Raw genomic sequence first — 18,811 nt, 5'->3', positions numbered from 1 at the left:
ACTGAAAATGAAAAGAGATCCTCGTAGGTTCCCCTCTGAATGTGTCTCGAATATTTGTGGACTCTGACATATGCCTAAAATTACAAAGTCCTTTGACATATTTAAAAATCATTCTCTGATAATCTTATTAATGTCCCATGAGGCTCTAATGTAACTAAAGCTATAAATTCCCTTTTTGGGGATGGTATGTATTTCAAAAAATACAAAAGAGTTGTTTATGTAATATTAATAAATGGTCCAGCTCAACTTTCCTTTCTTAATTTTTCTTTTTACAAAGTAGGCTCCTATCTAAAATTAAAAGTAAAACTTATTTGTAACACCCAATCATCCAGTAGAAAACATCTGTATTTGTCCTCAAGAAATCCTTAAGTTATTCCTGAGTGAACTATGCAAATCATTCTCCTCTCCAAAGTAAGATTGGAACCGCCTCCCCCACCAAACCTCAAATGGATGTTATCAGGTAATATATTTGGTAGATCAGTCAAGTTATGTTTTGCTTGAGCTTATCAAAATATTTAATATAGGAATGGATTCACCAGCAAGAAATAAGTCTATGAAGTGCTTCCATTGTTCACTAATACTGAACACCTCATTTGCTAGGGAACACTGAACTCATTTTGCCAGAGAAGAGAAAAATAAGGAGCTGAAAAGAAAAAAATTAATGGAAGGAATATTTGTTTTTTCAAAGTACAGTTTCTTGAAGCACTAAGATGTAAAGGGAATGTAGAAGACATAGACAGCTGAAGAGAGTTAAGGTTTTCTTTAGTATTGGTGGTCTAATTTAGCTTAATACAATTTTTATTTTTATTCTGAAAATCACATTTAAGGCAAGTTTGCTTTTAAATCCTAGGCTTTCTGAACTGTGTCTCCTTTTAATAAAGACAGAAATTAAGTTAATTTTCTCAATAGAATCCTACTTTTCCTTTCTTTCAACATGCCTTTGTGCCAGTTGGCTGTTATTGAATTGAAAGAAGGTTTTGGGCTTGCCAGTGAACTTCTGGAGGTTAACTCAGATAGCAAGTTGCAAGCATGTAGAGAGTGCATAGAAAAATTGCAGATTTGCTGTGTGTATTGAAGAAAATGCAGCATCTAATGGCAACTGTGTGGTTGTAAAGTCAAAAGAATGAACTCCCAGATTCATGACAGTGGTAGCTGCAATGCGAAAGGATAGTAATTTTCTATAGGACAATGTGTTTTATTGTCCTATGTCAGTGTGAAAGATGGGAAGCAGAAGTGTCTCACAAGGGACACAAGGCTGGTTTGGTAACTGGGAGCTCAGCCCAGAGGCTGGCACTGGGCTGCCATCAGCAGCTGGTGGCAGTGGGGCTCTGCTCCATGCCCATGGGTTATGCTGGGTGCTCTCAAAGCACCAGAGGAAAGCAGAAATACCAGCAAAGAAACATGCTGTAACCACTGTCTGTTCTTTCACATAAGTAGCCATAGATTAACTGAGAAAGAGCCACAGAGCTTTGTATCCACACATAATATTTTTGCTTTTATCCATTCCCCTAACATTAGAGCACTAGTGATGCCTTTTGTTATTTAACAGTAAAGCTTCATGTAAGCTTCTGCAATGATTAAATGGATTCTTTCTCCTCTGCATTGTTGCTGCATTCTTGTACACAGAATGATCCCATTTTAAGAAAAATGGTGGTAATCTCTGAGATTATTTGGTTAGTAATCATAAAAGGAGGTGCTGAAAGAAAAAAAGAATCTAACTAACTACAACACTGTCATTTTTACCCATTGCATAAACACTTAGGGGAAGTGAATGAAGATATAATGTTTAGTTAAGCAGTTATAGCCAAATGCTTTGATTGTGTAGGCAGTTGAATTAAGACAGGCACATTGCTTGGCACTTGGGGCAAAGAAGGTATCCTAGCAGAAGCAACGCCACAGATGAAGTACAGTGCCAAAATCAGAAAGGTAGAGATGGGATCGAGACATAGACTGGGATGGATAATGGACATATCAGAAAGATGTAACATGAAATGCAGATGGACGATCAGTGGAATGATTCAAAAGTTAGAAAGGTGAGATGAAAGAAGCAGGAAAGAGTAATTTTACTATTTACATTTAAAAGAGAAGCACAAACAAATAGCTCTGGTAGTGATCTCAAGGGATTATCTAGTCCCTCTCCCTTCCTAAGGCAGAATGAGCTGTGTTTAAACCAAGTTTGACAGATGCTTGTCTAACCTGTTTGTAAAACGTTCCTGTGTTGTGGATGCTGAAGTTTTCCCGGCTCACTGCTTTCTCAGCCCTTCTATTAGGCAGATTTTCCTATTAGCAATCTGTATTGCCTCCCCCACAGTAGACACAGCTGTCAATTTATCCCCCTTCTCTTCGCAGCAGCCTTTGTTGGACATGAAAGCTGTTACCATTTCACCCTTTTCTTCTCTAGATAAAACAGTCCCAAATCTTTCCCTGTAACTTGTGCTTCTGAGAGTGGCAATCTTTCTCATGGCTTTCTTCTGATCTTTCTAGGCTAAACTGCTCTAATTGTTAATTAAAACTATGTTGTTAAAACTGAATGCAATACTCTTGCAGCCATCTTACCAGATACTAGAAGGATTGCTTCACTTGCCTCACAGATCACATGTACTCCTGCTGTCAGGTTTGTCTTATTCACAACACAGCTGATTCACAGTCAGCTTCTGATGCATTAAGGTGATGAGTGCTTTAACAAGTAGTGTGGGGCAACAGGAACCGTGGTGTGGAGTGCAACAGCTGGTGCTGAGCTCATGATTTTTGCACTATCCATGTGTCAGAGATTTCCACCTTGGACTAACTCTAGCCTAGCACTGCAGCCTGCATGCCTCCAAGCAGCTGCAGTGCGTTTGGGTCCACCTAAAACATGTCTTCTGTCTGAGCTTTTGTGGAAAGGAATCTATTTTCGTATGTTCCATGAGCTTTCTGTGTATAAAGCAAAGCTTGAAAAGTGATGATCTGCTATTACATCTCATCAGAACTGAAACACTAATGCAATGGCATCTTGTTACACCCAATCCTTTAACTGGACTGCTCCCACGCCACTTGTTCCATCCTTGATTTCTGCAGTGTTTTCCAACTTAGAGTTGTATTGTGCAGACCCTGTTGAATAGCACCATATTTTTTCAAACTGTAGCTTCAATTTGTCAAGATCATTTTGATTTCCAAGCCTGTCCTCTAACGTGCTTGCAGCCCTTTTCAGCTTCGTCAGATTGTCAGGTTTCATGAGTATAGTGTCTATTCCAGCATCTATTCCAGCCTTTTAATTAAATTCTGGAACAGGATTTTTGCCAGGAGAGACCGCCTGTATATCTGCAGTAAATGCAGTCTTCTACTTCGATAATGTTTAACTGAGAGACTTAAAAATGTTTCTTTTGCTATTTCCACAAAACCTTACCTTATATAAGTTTAGTCTAAACTGCATTTCCTAGTTTGCATTTGACTTTTTCCCTGACATATAGCATACTAAAAACTTCGCTCATGCCAAGTTGTATTCCCAAGACCTGTTATCCTTTTGTAAGAGGAAATGAGGTTTGTTTGGAATGACTTATTTTTGATTAATCCTTATGCCTATAATCCGTTTCTTTCTTATGTTCTATTTACTTCCTTTATTTGTTTGAGAATTGTATTTAAATTTGATTGGGCCATAATTCTGCACCTCCTCTTTCTTGGTACATTTAAAGATAGCTGTATTCTTGCCTTTTCAGTCTTTTAGAACTTTACCTCTTCCACACAATTCTTAAAGGTAGTTATTTACAACTGTGGAAATACTTCAGTTTTCTCCTGAACAGTGTGAGGTGAATTCCATCAGCTTCACTGATCTCAGGTCATTTAACTCACCTAAGCAAGGCCTAATCTCTTTGTTCTGTCATTTGGTAAGAATTTCCAGCTCTTTGCTACTGATGTACACCCTTTTATCATGGTTGACCCTTCTAGTGAACAAAGAGCAAAATAGGCATTACAGAGCCTTGGAGTCATTAGTCAATAGCTTCCTCTCAGTTGAGGGGTGGATCAATTCTCTCCTTATAATATATCAGCAAAATTCTGTGCTTGTCCATAGATTTTGATTTATGTACGGTATTAGATTTTGAAGTTTTGGAAGAACTGACCGCTCCACCTGCATGTCTGTTTTACTTCAGCCCTTGCTCTGCGTTGCAATCTCTATGCCTCTACTTTTAACAGATTCTCTGTAAGCAGCTGCCAAATCTCCTGACCTCATTTTCTCCTCAAATTATACCTCTCATGGAACATCACCATCCCACCTTCAGATTCTTGTATACTCTGCTTATTATTCTGCTAGGTGGACAAATCCATTTTTCAGCACTTGATGTTTCCTGGTGGCCTGTGCTGGCTCCCAGCTGTGACAGAACCTCTGTATTTGTCCCTCTATCATTTTCCAAAAGATTCTACTGGGATTATATTCTTTTATCTTTTGATTTAGGGCAAAAATTTAGAAGACAAAGCAGGGTATAAGGACTGTGATAAGAGAAACTGCCAAAGTATTGGCAGGAATTTGATCCACTGCTATGTAAAAGAACGGTTTATAAGTAGGCTATGTTGTTGTCTAATGCAGGAACTAGTCCCAAGATTTACAATGCTGATCTGTTTATCTTTTTCTTTAAACTCATTGTAAGAATCATAATCCCAGAGGTGGACGTATGGATTATAAACAGAAAAAATATTACGGCATCATAACTTTAAAAAATGAAACGTCAAAGGCCTTGTTTTTATGTAAACAAAATATTTTACTGCTATTTTCTTGTAAACAACAGCAAGGATTCTGTTACACTATGCAAATAACAAACAGCGAGAATGGACTCACTGGAGTAGCTTGCCATTGCTCTAGTACAGCATTCTGGAGGCAAACAAAAGTTCTACCATAATTCATCTTGCTCATTATACAGAATTCTCGGGGTAGATTCAGCTGTGTGAATTCGTATATAGTTATACAGCAGCCATGACATGATATTAACTGCATATTCCAGTGATTCTGTGTAGCAGAATATGGGTATGAAGTCTGTTTTCTGGGTTAACCTTTCTAGAAAAACCTTCTGTCTCCAGACTTCAAAAGGGTTATTTTTCTATAATGATGGAGAGACACTTAGATTGAGCTTATTAAATTTAGTCCATTGCACAGCTGAACTCTAATAGTACCTTACTGCGTTAGCTCTTCCCTCAGGTTTGCCAACCTTTGGTGTTTAACTCTGCTGGTACAACAGTGAAACCGGGACATCTGGAATAAGCAGTTTGGATTCAGACTATACCCTCATTTTAAACTGCTGACATGACTTCTTACATCTCACTGTAACTCCACTGCTCTTTTAACTCAAAGGATTTAGCTGTTTCTGATTTTTTTTCGTTTGTCTTCTGTATCTCTTGTCACTACAGCAAGGATCAGCTGAACTTTCTCACACAGCATCCACAGAGATTAGTCCTCAAGCCTCTGCTGGAGGTTTCTTTCAGTCAAAGCTCTGTATCTCTCTGGTCAGGAAAGCATGCAGTTCCTCACATTGAGTCAAGAACTTGCTTACATATTTTGAAACACACAGGCAGGGCTGAGCACATGACAACTCATTTCACCAACAGAGGTTTAGAGCATGTCTCTTACAAAACACTTTTAAAACAGATTCTCACCACCACTATAGAGTCAAAGCCCTGCATGCTGTTGGACTTAACATGATTACTCCTCCTGAACTTGCTGGGCAACTGTGAGCTGATCTTGAGTTGGCATTTAAGGCTGAACTGATGAAAATAAACTCTTGCCTCAAGCCCTGCAGACCTTCCTCATACCTCTTTGAACAGAGACCAAGCAGGTTTAATCAGGTTTGCTTCCCTGATGCCTCTGTGCACGCCTAATCCCTCCCTGTCTGATAAACATACATCCTTCTCAATGATGGCTGGGCTGCACTGTGGGTAACTATGGTGCTTTGACACCAGCCTATAGGCATGTACATAAGCTGGTGGCAATGAAGAACATTGCCTATGACTGAGAGTGACAAAGGCAGTGGAAATGGCCAGGATCTGTATTTATGTATGTATGTATGTATTTATATCAAGCATCTTTAAATTCTATATACCCGTAGATGGGCATGGTGAGCTTGAACCAAATAAGTAAATAAGTACATATTTTTGTTTGGATTTATAGTTTTTTCACTGATGATTTTTAGTTTCACATGCTGTTGAGTTCTCCGAACAGTTTCTTTCAGGAATAGAATTAATTCTCATTATTGTTTTAAATGGTTTTGCATGTACTTGCAAGTAGAAGTCATCCACAACTGCTGGTTTTTTTTCTAAATGAGACTTCTGCTTTGTCTTGTAATCTATGATCAAAAGGTGTATATTAGACAAAAATACCCTAATACACTAAAATTACATATAGTAGCCCATTAAAAAATATATTTTATATTTTATAGTAGAAAAAGAGAGAGAGTAATACTTAATTTCTTACATATTTAGTACTGCAGCTTTGGAATACTTTATGAAATATTTCAGATATGCATAATATACAGTAATTCTGGTGTGGCTTGGAAAACAGGTGAAATGCAATTTAAAATTTCCCGTCAAAAAGACATGCACTACTTGGAGGCAATCTCATTTACTTAAAATTTCATTTTACTATTCCCACAGAAAGAGAAAGAATGCACTCTATAACAAATACTGTTTCTCATAAGTTGACAGCTGTGGAACCAAATCTGCTCTAAATTACAAATTGCGTTTTCTGTTTCTTGATACACCTAAAACTGAAAGGCATGTGGCTAAACTACTCTCACATGATTAATCCAGTACTTAAACACATAAAGAAAACAGCAGAATAGCTCCAAACAAATGTATTACAACAAATTATTCATGAATTTTCTTTCAAGCAAATGAATATCTGCTGCTCTTCTCAGCAGAAAATCCTGGGCTCCAAGTTTTGACAAAGCTGATAAAAAATAATTGTTTGAGACAATAAATCCTCCTACGGAGGACATTGCATTTACCACATCTTCACTTTTTATCAGGAGTACACTAAAGCTGCCTGGAGGCTCTTCAACCAGATGAAGTATCGTCCTAAATAGATGTGCTTAATGTTGTCTAAATCATAGCAAAGTACTGAGAGGGCTGGAAATATCACCACCTCCAGCTGCTCCCATAAATGCGTAAGACCCAGCTATAACTTGAGTAATTTCCTCAGTCTCTTCAGGGCTGTGGTACTGTTCTGAGGTGTGTAGGTATTAAGCTTTAATCCAGCCTAGTCAACTTTAAGAGGAATGAAAATATTTCTTAAAACAGCTGAAGGTGATCAACTGTGAGGAGGAGAGACAGACCTGCCGACCGTGCAGGGCACACTGGGTTTATCCCAGTTGGCCCAGAAGATGTTCTGAGACCTTAAAAGACATACTTGCAGATACACCGTGCATGGAGAGGCACCCCTTGTTCTCCTGCCGAGTCCTCCCCTTACTGTGAAGCTATTCTTTCAAGCATCTGCCATTTAGAGACATTAACAAATAGCTCTATCTCAGAGAAAAATAACACTAGAAATAATGAAGCCTGGCTTCCTAGGGGTTTGTGTTTCTTTAGCGCTGATTACAAGCGCTGTTTGAGACTGTTTCCAATCACAGGAGATGACTCCTACAACACTTCTTCTAGTGAATTTTAGGTATTTCAAATGTATATAGTCACAGTCTTTAATTTTTCCGAACTTTTCTGTGGGGTCGTCAGCTGCCCTTTTTCATGCAACATATGGAAAAGAGAGTACTCTGCCCTCCTGGTATATTTAAAATCATCACTAAAAAACCTACTGGGAAACACAAAAACATAAGGCACTCACATACCTCTGCATGAGCAGAGAAATCTCACTTCCTGCAGAAATGAAGCTAAAATAATGGACACCCAAAAAAGTTGTGATGTACATGCACACAAATGCATGTCTGTATCACCAAAAGAGAAGGAAGCAAGTGAGAAATGGCTTTCAACTGTGACCCTCTGTTATTGTGTCCAAAAGTCACGGAGAACGAGTCAGGAGATGTTACTCAGGAAACTTTTACTGACAGGCCATCAGTAGCATACACTGAGACTGGAATTGGCTGGCATTACACCAACAACCAGCTAAAGCCAGATCTTCAGAGCACTAAAAATGAAGAGTTCATGACACATATTTATTATGAGCTCTAGGAGTGCGTGACAAGCCTGACTTTCTTCCCATTTACACTAATGAATTGTTGGGTTTAAGTTAGCTTGTGTTTGGATGGGGCTGCACTAGTGAAAAAGAAATGAAGCCCAGTTGCTTCCTAACACTTGTGTTAAGAACAGAGGCAAGGTGGCTGCTGTGGTGCAGTGACAGTTCTGTCTTATGCCTGTAGAAATCTGAGGAGGGAGAGTATGATGAACGATTTCAGGAAACGGAGCATGAATATGATGTTTGCATGCCAAAACAAATTAATGTGTATTCACAATGTGTCTGGAATGGGGCCAATCAGATTTTACAGAAAGTTCATTAACCTGTGTTCTTGCTTACACTAACTAGCTTTTATACTAAAATGCATTTAAAGACTACAACTGAATGTGAATCCAAGACAGAAGATAATTTTATCAGCTCCCTTACTCACTTAATGTGAAGTATATTTATTAAATGTGTTTACTTGCTCCTTTAGGTTTCCTTTGTGTGGACTTGAACATTTTCCACTCCCATTTGTGTAAAGTCAGGTGACATCTGCAGAGACATACCTGCCTTCAGGGAAAAATGAACACTGATATTTTCAAAAGAAATTATGTTCCTCACAAAAAAAAAAAAAAAAGAAAAAAGGAAAAAAGGTCCAGTTTTAAATGCTGTTGCATGTTTCAACAAGGTAAAATTCTTACCAGGCAACCATTTAAAAACTAATTCTTTCTCAAGATGGAAGAAGTCCTCCTTACTAAACCAATGATTTCAAGATACTTCAAGCAATAACCTTAAGGTACAGGCTTTGAAAATTAATTGCTGAGAAGCTTGAATTTAGAAACATACTTTAAAATAGAACAACCTTCCCCCCAAAATAAAACAGTAACAGGATTAGTAAAAAACAACAAAGCTGTTCAGGGCAGCATGAAAGATCTACTTTTGTTTTTTCTTTATTCTGATCAAAGCTCCCTGTGAGTTCAGCCCAGGTTTTGCAGATGCCTGAGCTGCTGCTGCTGATTTCCTCACCTGGCCAGCAGGGATGGGCGTGCATAGCAGCGTGACATTACCTTGGCTCCCAGCCAAGATGGTGGTGGTATAAATGACACCTGTCTGCCAGGGTACTGCCTGGGAGGCACTGCTCTTGGGGCACAGTGTTGCCACTGAATTGCTTACAGTGCAGCCCAGGGCAGCCAGCGTTATCCTGTGCCATGGCCCACTGCATAGGGGCACAGGAAACCTTATGCAAGATCTCTTACAAATCCCTGCTGCCTGCACGCTCTTACTCAGAGGGTGCCGTCTCCAGAGGGAAATCCCTCTGGTTTCTGTCTTCTACTGTCTCCTGGGTCTCAAAGTCACTGCCTCTCTCTTGTTCCTATCCCAGTGAAATATGTGGGGTCAAGGCAGAAGTCACTCTCTTGGTTCTGCACATCAAGACTGTGCAATAAGCAAGAAAGCAGTGAAGGAAAAGGTGCGTATTTGGGACATGATGTGGAGCAGAGGCAAATGAAAAGCTTGTGTGTTCTTACTAAACTTGGCTGAAGAGCAAAGAAGAGGGTGCCAGGAGGTGCAAAACACAGTGTCGTGCTGCTTTTGTAATTGCCTAATTGGACAAAATAATTCCCTCCTGCAGGGTGACCCTCTCTTGCATTTCTAGCAAGGAAATGCAATACAAAATGACGAACTGAGTTTTCTGAATAAACCCATTGTCTTTTATTTGATTACCATTTTATGCTATTACTATTATTGTGTAATTATCCACTTGTTGTGAGTACTTGTGTTCTTTTTACACATTTCCTGCTCTCACAGTCATCATAGCATGGGACCACCCAGAGCAATCCTTCGTCAAACGTTCCTGTGCTCTACTGATGCCAGAAAGTGTTTTGCTCTTTGGCAATCAACCTCTCCACTACACTTCTTAGCTCTTAAGGCTTGTTTATTTAGATTCCTCCATAAAATTGCTCACATAATGGTATCACTAAAGGATTGGTGACAGGTAGCAGTAAAACACTTTGATCCCAATCATCAGGTGCTCAGGTGTAACTCCTCAGGTGTAACTTGTCTGAATTGGATGGCTGAGCCATTTCACTACTGATCAAGCAGTTTGTAGCAGATTGTTATAATTAAACACCTTTGAACAGCAAAGTTATATGAAGCTCTGGTGCAGATCAAGTTATAGGATTCAAATGAAATTTAATAATATTTTTATTTTTTAGGGATATCGTGCTGTTTATGAAAATGTTTTTTCTGCACATTCTGATTTGTTCTGGTGAGGCTGTTCCACTTGAGAAAAGTACATGCAGGGAAATCATCCAGAACTAAGAACCTGTCCTCACTCCTGATTTAATCTTAACTTCATGTTTTCCTAAGCAAGTCATGGGAACTGCAGCTCCCAGACCAAGGTTAGACCTAGCCTTTCTCCTGACCCAGGGTGATCTGCGTCGCTCTGCCAGCGAAACACAAGAGGCAGCTCAGCCAAGCATGAGAAGAGCAGTCCAAAGCCAGGTGGCCTGAACCCGTGTCTCAGGATACTGCCATCACCAACGTTAGAGCATTTCTCCTGTAATCCCACCAGAGGTCACCTCAGCAATTTAGTAAAGCAAAAAAAAAAAAAAAGGCACCTTTGCAATTGTGTGTCCAGGGCTGTACTCAGTAGTCATTATGAAACTGGGAAGCAGTTTTGTAAGTCTCTAATTAAAGTCTTTGTCAGCAGCTATTCCTCCTCCTCCTCGGTCCAAGAAGTACCAATATAACCAGTGCTTACCTGAGCTGCCACCCACTGCCCACCACATCTCGAGCACCCTGCCCAAACTGCTGCAGCAGCCCAGGAAGGGCTCACAAGGACATTTGAGAGTGCACCCCTTTCTCACAGCCCTGCCTACAACACCAAGTAAGTGAATTTACTGACTCTTTCATTGTCAGTGCTCTCAGTGAAGGAAGTACATGTTGGAAAAATCTTGAAAAAGAAGAGACTATGTGGTTCTAAACAGGGATGTCAAAAGAGGAAAAAACACCCCAGGTTTTTGCTTTAGAGCATGCAGGGACAAAAAGACCCCACATCTAGACTGCAATAAGCATGTAAATGTGACATTTAAATACGTGTAGCTACCTTTTCTTCACAAAAAAACCCCAAAGCTTTCAATCACCAAAGTCAATATACATTAAAATCTAAATAGCATAAAAATGAAGCCAAATGCCAACATCTCCAAAATGTGGCACAGAAAATAAAATGTTGAAAAAATTGTAGTTCCACTCTGCTAGCACAGCAGCTAAGATCAGAATAGGAGAAATGGTTGGCTCAAATCTTGAAGTTACCAAATAAACGGGTTTTAATAAAAATAGATGGGGAAGCAGTAAAAGAGGCTTTAAAATATGTAGATTTTAATTACCCTCCCTGAAAGCCTCAGTTGCTGTCTGTGTTTTTGAGGGAATGTGTTTGTATGGAGGAACCTGAGCACCCAAAACCCAAGCTGATGGGGTTTTTACTTTGGACCTAGCTCTGGTCTGGTCCTGTGAGCTTAATTGCAGTTTGCTGTGAGATTGCTTTGTTTCACCCGTGAGCAGCTGAGACTGCATGTCCCCAGCTACTCTGTGATGTGAAACATGGCAGAATACGTGGTGAAGAGCAGCAGAATCATTCCCAAGTGAGCTTCTACTCAGAAATAAAACACTAATGTAACTTACACACTTTGTTAATAATTTCTCAACACAACGTAGACCCCTTATCTGGTCATCATTTCTGCCTGGAACTGAAAGAAGTAAACATGTAATCTGCCTAAAAATGTACAAATATGAAAAGTGTTTAATATTTTTGTATAAGAAAATTCCAATATGGAGGAAGCAAGTACAGGGATGCTTGATTTCTCAATGACTGCTACAATATTCTGGTATGTAGTTACAGTGCTACTTCATGCTAGTCTAAATCATTACTATTAACAAATCTAGGAGCTTCAGAAAGGCCACATCTAAAAAAAGAATTTACATCTTCCACTAATTGCATCATTTTTTGAAGCCTCAACAGACTTGAAAAAATTGGCCTTTCGTCTGAGTGACAGTTTGTGTTGCAGATTTAGAGGGGATATGAAATTTTCCTGTATCAAAGTTGAAGAACAGTTCTGACAGCTGCAAATGTTCTCTGAATTAATAATGTGGAGCTGATAAAAGACAATATTTAAGAAAAATCCATTTCTTTTTGCAGCATTGAAACCCCTTACTTATAAAATATTAAACAGGATTAAAATTGGTATGCTGCTTGAATGGGAAAACTTGAAATCCACATATGAACCCAAAAGTGAAAAGAATCATTAGTTCCAACTTTTATTAGTTCTAACTTATAATGTGGGGTAAATCCACACCCTGTGCTTGCTACTAGAATTCAAACTAATATTTTGGCTCTGGCTTGGAAAAGGAAATCCACTTTCTAGATCAATCATTTGAAGCCCACTGACCAACCCTTACTTGCAGAAGCTTTCTTGACTTCTTTAACTATAGCAAACACCTGTGGAAGATTAAATAAACTTGTTATATGGTATGTAAGTTCTCTGAATACTAATTGACAAATCTAAAGATAAAAATACTTTCCTATGTCTCAGTGCTCCCATACATCAGCTCTTAGTTACAAATAGGTTGTATAATGTCAATAAAATACCAGCAGACATGGCCTAGATCTGTGGGGTTTTTGCCTACTAGGGAGAAACATTGGGGTAAAGTTTGATTGGGAGACTTAAAAATTTAAGTTCAAGCCCATCTAAGCTTCCCAGCTCAACAGTTTAGCCACTTTGTTCCCCGTTCCCACTTGCAGAAATGAGAGAAACCTGTGGCTCATCTATGTAAAACTCACCTGTGCACTCAGCCTGATGCAGTTCCCCTAGGCAAGCCAGTGCTTCCCGAGCTGGTGGGATGCTGTATGTGCTGGACCAAGAGAGACCTCAGGAGCTGCAGAGCAGAGTGCAGAAACCCTGACAGCCCGTCTGGTATTTAGCTAGTGGAAGCCAGGGTGAGTGCACAGGGGAGAAACAGATGAGGGGATGTCGCAAGCCTTTTCTGCCTGCGCAAGTTGAAAGAACTTCCCGTCAAAGTCTCAGGGAAAGTCCCAGACCTTGTATTTACAACTGAGGTGAAGCTGTGGTTGCTTTTGCCATGACTTGCCCCTTGGCTACTGGCCAGACCTAAGGTTTGGCTGCCTTTCCCTACTCTTGGAAGACTAACCCGAGAATTGTGGAAGCCAAGAATGTTGTAGAAGCACAACAGAAAATTCTTGCCTGGAAGAAGAACTGCTTTTTTTTTTTTTTTGTGTCACGGCTCTCCTGTGCCGTTTTACCTGTGAGTAGGGACAGTAAGGATGTCACATTGGAATGAATGAAATTTGACATGGGGATGTTTGAAAGTACTTGATCTCTTTAGATATTCTTGGAAGCTGCAGCTATGCTGAGGAGCCAGAGTCTGCAATGGTTATGTATTGAGAAATGAATCTTTAAGGGATAAGCTGCTGTGAGGATGCAAATTTTTTGATGTTACATATCTGTTCAGAATGGGACATAACTTCACAGAGATGACTTGAGCATCAAGAGATTGTTGGACTGGATCATAGTCCAGATAAGAGAAAGGGTCTAATACAGTCCCACTAGCACTGATATTTTATAAGTTTGAAAAAATTAATTGAAATGGATTTAAATGATATAGTACTCTAGACTTGCAGTCAATGTCTGTCATTAAAGAGGAAAAGAAATAAAAGAAAAATGTTGTTACACAATCTTGCCTTTGTGCCACTTACTGGAAAAATTAGGAAAACACACTAAGAAGGAAAAGTCATAGAAAACAAAAACATAGAGGTAATTTCTAAAAACAAAATGAAAGGACAAGAAGAAGTTTCAGAACAATTTATGACTGCACTAGGACTGAAGAAAGTGTATTTGAGAGCTTGAGCCCTAGAGAAGGGATCAGGTCATGTTTGAGACTTTAGGAGACGAACACTGTCACTTGTACATTGTGACAAAGAGCACAAGCCAGTGTGATGCCTGAATAACTGGAAACGATTCAGGACTTAGAAAAAGTGATATCACTTTGGAAGAGCTGGGAAGTTTCAGCAAGGCACGCATGGCATGTGCAGAGCATATGACCTGGCTCAGAATGTCTTACAGGAGCAAAGGACACTGAGCCAGCGGATCTGTCTGGGGATAAATAGTTTAGTATTCATTTTCAGGTAGCCCATATACTAAGATGCTGCCAAAAGTTGTGTTACTACACTTCAATTACAGGGAATGGAAAGGAAAATAGTTGAGTCACAGAGTTTAAAATCACTAGGTGAAGTCTACAGAAGATATATGAGAAATAAATGTACAAATTCATAACAGATGGAAAAAAGGGCAAGCGCGGTGCAATTCAATGCATCAAGGTGATCTAAGCATTTAGATCCCATGTAACAAAATGAGCAAACAAACCTGAAAATGATTTGAAGCTATTTCCTGGTGGATCAATACCTTATGACTACTAAATAAACTCAGAAAAGCACTGAATTGTCCAACAATTCCCACGCCTATGTGATCCCTTCACATTGGAAGGCCATAATTTAGAGGAGCAGGATATGCTTATTGCTCTGGAATGACAGGAAGAATAGACAGAATAGTTCTTGCAGTTATAGAAAAGATGACTGAAACTCCTTGTTTGTCTGTCGATAGACCTGAAGAAACAAAACAGGTCTGTTACACTACTGAGGGGAGATATGGTCAGTGACAAATACCTCTGTCCCTCATACATCATGGGGCTCCTGGCAGGTGTTCATATTAGCAAAACTAGAAGGTTTTTTTTTTTTGAACTTTCTGAAACCTTTATGAGCTGCACTGTTTTCTCAGATGTCTAGTTAGGCTGCATTTGGCACCCAAGGAAAAATGTGATAAATTTTTCATGCCTTTCAAGCTAGTAAGATTTATACAGATGACATTTAGATTTGATGAAAAATGCTGGCTCAGAGCAGCTATGGAAAGAAAGTGTCCTTCTGGACTCAAGCTGGATAAACAACACTGTAAATACTATGTAACACAAATAATAACATATGTGGAAAAAAAAAAGGCACAACCCCAAGTAAATCACTAGAATCTATTCAGCAATGTGTATTCTCCAACAGTATTTGGATGTTGAATTGTAAAGAGAAATATGTACCCAATATAGCTTCTGAAGAGTGCTGTCATAATCATCTCACACGTAATTATTGAAAAAATAGAGAAACAGAAGGAATTAATTAGACATTTCAGACCTTAAAGTAAATAATCCCTGGAGGATTTCAGGGCAAATGTTGATGCAGTCCTTCTAAGCAGTGTGGAAAATACTAAAAAAAAAGATTGTAGTAGTTTATGAGTTAACAAAAACTTAGGTATACTCACAGGGGAAAAAAAAGAAGATTTAATCTCAGTCATGGAAATAAACAAAACCATTCATTTTTATTTACTGAAGGCCAGTGCTTTTTGAAACTGATAGTAAATCATAAAGAATTACCAAACAGAGCCTGGCCAATGGTTATTTTTCATTATTTTTCAGTTGTGGAGTGTGACTTGCAGCTTCAATATATCCTTGAAATTGTAAGATGGATTTCTAGATAATTTGAACAATAGAACCAAGTCCAGAGAGGTATTTGTTCATCACTCTTATTACAGCAATGGTTACAGAGGCTGAGATGCTTCAGAAAAATTCATATCATAAATGCAAGATTAAATTTAGCCTGGAAACACAAGAGTGGTGAACTTGAAAGCATTACTGGGGAGATCTTCCAAAGCATTTGTGCCAATAATTTCAAGATTCAAATGGGTAAGGAAAGGTCAGGGACCTCTTGTACATGAGTCTCAGCTGAGCAACTGTGTTTAGAAGGAGAATAAGGTATATCCTATGCAATGTGGCCATGGTGATCATAGAATCATAGAATCAAACGGGTTGGAAAAGACCTCTGAGATCATCAGGTCAAACCCTTGATCCAACACCGCCATGGTTACTAGACCATGGCATTAGGTACCACATCCAGTCTCATCTTAAAAACCTCCAGGGATGGGGAATCCACCATCTCCCTGGGCTGTCCATTCTGATGTCTGATTACTCTCTCTGTAAAAAATTTCTTCCTAATATCCAACCTAAACCTCCCCTGGCAGAGCTTAAGCCCGTGCCCTCTTGTCCTACTGCTGATTGCCTGGGAGAAGAGACCGATCCCCACCTGGCTGCTCTCCAGCCACTCTGTCCCCAGCCTGTCGTGCTGCAGGGGTTGTTGTGACCAAAGTGCAGGACCTGGCACTTGGCCTTGGGATGGCTGTATCTAGTCAAAGTGTTTACAGAAAAACAGGAAAAACCCTGGATTATGAGAGGATGTGATTATTAATGCTTTCTGAGTGTTTGTGATCCAAACCATTATTCTTCTTTTTCTGAGATAGTCTTGCTATCTATTACTACTGGCCCCTAACAACAGGACTCCAGAAAACTGTAGTGTGTGTCAAGGTTTTGTCCATTCCCTCCTGCTCAGTCCAAAAAGCGTGGAAAAAGGAATTGAAATACCATGCAGAAGTACAGAGATAGGTGAATTACAACCATATAGATAGACATCATGTGGGGTTCTGGGACCTGCTGGTGCTTCACAGGTTGTGCGATGCTGTGACAGGAACACCAGTCCCAGCACAGAATGAACCCTGGGCCTGGCAACATGGGACTGCTTCTGGAAGGGTTGCACAGATGAAAGGATGGAGGGTCCTCCTGGCCCTAGAGGAGGAAGGATAGAGCTGCTAGTCTGCACACACAGCTGGTTCAGACCTCCCTCCTCTAGGCCCTGGAGGCAGGCAGTCTGATATGGAGAGTGACAGTGAAGTGCTCTTTCCTCCATCAGCACAAAGGGCTACACCATGACCACCATCTACTGATCCCTGCAGTAATCTCTGTTTGGGAGACTTTTCTGGGCTGCTGGTCTTCTCCCAGGACCTTGTCCAGACCAGGAATGGGAAGCAACCAGGACTGCTGAAGCAACAAAGAGGCAGGAGCTCCTTGGCACCCCTCCTGCACAGCCTCCACCTGCACGTGCAGGTGGCAGCTCCCTGCAGTCCCTCCTCTGACTCCCCCAGTACTTCTCACAGCTTCTGAATCCTCTCCTTCCCTCACCTCTCAATTTTTGCCTCAACCATTTAAAGGCCCAGTAAATCACAGGACCTGCTTGCTGATGTTCTCTTTGCTCTGACCACTCTGTCCATCACTGTCACCAGAAAGGTAGAGCGCAAGAGGGGGGATGTTGACACCACGGGGCTTGCCTACCACTCCTAGATGGCCAACAACCCTGACAACCCCCAGCAGCCTCCTGTTGAGGAGTATGCTCTTCTTTATGTCCATCTCTGGGGTCCTTGTCATACATTTTTGAGCTCTCATCTCTCACACTTCACCCTTCCTTTTTTTGTTTATTTCATTTATTGTCTCACATCATCACTTGCCTGTGCTCCTTTTTTTAGGGGAAAAAAAGAGCAATGATGTTACAAAGCTGCATGTTGTTTGTAGGAGGTTGTTTCCCCAGGCTCATAGTTACTGCGGAAGAAGAGATGACAACCTTCTAAAAAAACCCAGAAGGCAAAGAGAAGAAGAGGCACAAAGCCTGTCACTTTGTGCTGCAAAATCTGCATCAGACAGCAAACTCACACTGAAACCTGGGAGACCCAGAACACACAGCTAGGCTGTCTGCCCATGAGAGAAGCAATCCTCGTGCCCTAAGGGAGCCAGCATGCCCACAGGAACACCACAGGGCACCTCAAAGGCTGATGGAAATTTACTGATAAATGCAACCTCAAGGCTGCTGATAAACATCTGTACCCCTCTGCTATATCACTCTTCGAAATACACTTGTCATTATGTTTTCCTTATCAGGGAAGTTATAGTCAGGGGAATGTACTAGAAGTTTTAGCATCTGAAACAAAAGTTCTGGCTATAGCATTTCAAAGCCTCTCTTTGTTGTGTGCAATCTTCAAAGACAGACAACATAATAGATGAGATCTTGTGCTGGGGGCTTATTCTGAAGTACAAGTTTGCACAGGTATTCAGGATAGAAATCAACACATCTTTGAAGATTTATGCACTAGAGATGATAAAACATCACCAAGTACACTAGTTAATCCTAATCTCAGTGATGCCAGAGAAAATGGATTTCTACGTGAAAGCAGGACATGCAGTAGCATGATTTAAATATGAGCTTTGTCCTGTATTCTTTGCCCCTATCATGGCATACCTGCACAAAGCATAGTTTCTTGGGAGTGAAGTACCGGGTCCTTAGTGTTTAGGGGTAGCTGACCTGATGTCAGCTTTCCCAGAATCAGGAAACAAAATTACCCTTCACAAAAACATGGATATAAGTGTCACTGTTAAATGCATGATCTTCCCATACAATGGTATCATCATTTATTGGAAAGAATTCAGAGTGACTTCAGTGAAACTTGATTAAAAAAAACCCAAAATGATGTTTAGGAGACAAATCAAATAAAGTCAACAAACTTTCTTGAACCTTGCTTGACTATTTCCTGTGATGTTTCTCTTACTTCATGTGTTCAGACTGAAGCTGTTGACTGTGTTTGCTGTCAGTTTCTACAGGGTGGGAATATCCAGACCATTACTGTGCATAAGCTCCAGGACTTTTGACAGCTTTAGTTTTCTTTCCTGAAAGGTGATTTTTCTGTAAAAACT

This window comes from Myiozetetes cayanensis, unplaced genomic scaffold (assembly GCF_022539395.1).
Source record: "Myiozetetes cayanensis isolate MyiCay16 unplaced genomic scaffold, myiCay2020 scf1, whole genome shotgun sequence".
NCBI classification, from domain to species: Eukaryota; Metazoa; Chordata; class Aves; order Passeriformes; family Tyrannidae; genus Myiozetetes; species Myiozetetes cayanensis.
Note: the sequence above shows the minus strand (reverse complement) of the source record.